The sequence below is a fragment of the Poecilia latipinna genome, unplaced genomic scaffold, assembly GCF_001443285.1.
Source record: "Poecilia latipinna isolate Pla-1442-1.1 unplaced genomic scaffold, P_latipinna-1.0 Scaffold102, whole genome shotgun sequence".
Taxonomy (NCBI): Eukaryota; Metazoa; Chordata; class Actinopteri; order Cyprinodontiformes; family Poeciliidae; genus Poecilia; species Poecilia latipinna.
This window is the reverse complement of record NW_015112718.1, coordinates 410,520-413,226: the sequence shown is the minus strand read 5'-3', so window position 1 is coordinate 413,226 and position 2,707 is coordinate 410,520.

Sequence of the window (2,707 nt, the reverse complement as noted above, 5' to 3'; positions counted from 1 at the left end):
CTTTTTTTGTGGAAAAAATTATAAGAAAATTTGCATATTTAATATTTTTTGCATGCCGTTTTGTTGAAAGACATGTTCTTAGTAGCTGATTGTTCCAGTAGTATGTACATGACTCTGAAGACCCACACACTGAGATCTGTCATTAACCTGAATCTCCTGAATCTCCTCAGCTCTTGAAACACTAAATATTTTTTTTCTTTTTATAAACCTTCACAGTATTTTATTAATCTAAGGCCTCCTTAAAATTTTCCATGTCATTCAGCCATCTGCTAAATGCTAAATCGTTAAATCAACAACAGAAACAGACACGTCAACATGCCTCGCTCCGAGCGCGTAAAAAGTTCTCATGAATTTATGATGCAGTATACAAATCGGCGCTGTAGAAATATGTTTGGGTGACAATCAGAATGGAGAGGATGCAAAGAAAAATCTATATCCATCACCGTCTCGGAATGGAACATCCAGTAGTAAAGGTAATCTCAGTCTTTTCAAGAGACACAGACACCAATCATATGTGCCTGTGTGTGATTACAGGGAGCTCAATTAATGTTGGCGCAGGGGACAGTTCAATCACAGAGACAAACATTTCCCTGTCGCTGCCTACGTGACCTGCAATCATTGGTCCATCTTAGCTCCGCTGATTGAGTTCAGCAGGTTTGGAATAGTGGACCTCAAACATGCCTGCTTTAAATCACTTACAGCTGCAACGATGTAAAAAAGTTTTTACTTCCCGACTTGATTTCTTGTTCCAGCTCTTTTATCACACTTACGCGTTTCATTGAATGCATTTTAATTTCAGACGACGGTATCCTGAGTATCTGCAAAAGCAACCAGATGATGAGGATTTTATCAATTAATGGGAAACTATCCGAACCAACCCAGTCCGAGATGAAAAAGTAATTTGTTTGACCACTCATTAAATCATGACCTAACTCTGATCTACCGTATAGCTTTGTTCAGATTCACAAGCCACATCCAGGCTTGATTTAGAAAAAGATGCAACTCATTCATTACCTATCTGACAATGCGAAGTAGGGTAAAATATCTCAAAAAGCAACAAGTCATGCATTCATTTTACAAAATAAAAGAGAGACTGAACAACGAGAACAACCACGGGATTTCAGCAAAAGAACAACGTAGCAGGAGGCATGAGCACAGGGGTATGAGTGTGATGGTACGGGCCTGCTTTGTCAGGATCTGGTCGACCTACCACAACTGACGGGACCGTGAACTCAGCTCTCTAGCAGAAAGTCTAGAGACGACAGGACGATGTCCATCCATCGGTTTTAGACTTTAACTCAAATGCACTTGGACTACATCACGAGGATTCAAAGCAAAAACCAAAAATAAAAATCTGACCGTATTGTGATGCTGACATTCATTAAACAGGGAATTCATGCTTACGTAGAACAAGGATGGTTTTGACAGCTTTAGTCCCTTAAGCAGTAAAATTATTATTGTAAAACAGAACTTTTGTATTTGTGCAATCGTATTGTCTGACATAAAAGTCCATTTAGATGACCTGAATGATTCAAGTCTGACAAAAAGCAAAAAAGTTATTAACCTATAATGGGGGGGAGAAATACATTTTCACAGCACATTAATTCAGAATTTTAATGGGTAAGATGCTGAGATTTTGTATATACATAGATGCGAGCGTTTGAGTGTGTGCATGTGTGTGTGAAATTCTACAGTTTCTCTGATTTGTACACCTCGAGCAGCTGTGTGTTGTCCTGTAACGCTCATCCATGCTCTCATATGTATCCCCCATTCTCATGCAATGTTAAACAGTAAAAACAAACAAACAAACAAACAAACAAACAAAAAAAAAACAGGTCTTGTGAAATCAACCACTTTTACTATCTGGAAATATCACATTAAAAACACCTCATTTAAAATGGAAGCATAATTGAAAACGAGATTTTTAATGCAAGATCCCCCGGCACAGAGATATCAGACGCATCCAGCGTTTCAAAGTGGCTCTAATATGATTTTCTGATAATACGGCTAATGCAGCGCGCTTAGGCTGATCAGAATGAGGCCCAGTGCCGCCTTGGGAAGATTTACCTCCCAATGGCACGCTTACACTAAAGAGGCAGACAAAATGCTCCGGTTGCTTTGATTTGTTGGGGCTGAAACCGAGACTGAATAGTGCAAAACTGTCACTGAAAAGGAGACAAAGCAACTGAAACGCTGTCTAGTTTTAACAAAAAAACAAATCCCACCTTCCATGCCTCTTTTTGCCTCACGTTAGTCAGCACCTTGACTTAAAAAGCAGAAAAGCAGCTAGAGGTTATATTTAATTCTTCTGTGCTGAGCTAATTCCTGATTTGAATAAGAACCGTTTCCCCTGTAATACAGCAGCTGAGTCTTTGTTGCCATTGGTAACCTCTTTTAGCACAACCACTTGCAGCCCAATTAAGTGAATGTTAATTCCTAATGCTCATATTTTAAGCCGTGCCTGCTGAAATGTAATTTAGATCACGTTGCCGGCGCTCGGCGCAGCCTCCTGCCCTCCCGGCAGGAGAAGGCAGGCGTTTTTCAGCAAATCAAAATCAATAGCTATCCAAAGGAGGCGAATCTCACAACATTAATCTCCTGGATCCACCGGTGACTCTCATTGTCATTAATCAATGCTTTAAAGCTTAGAAATTTGGCAATTAATCTTTAATTCTCTAATGGAGAACACACACACACACACACACAC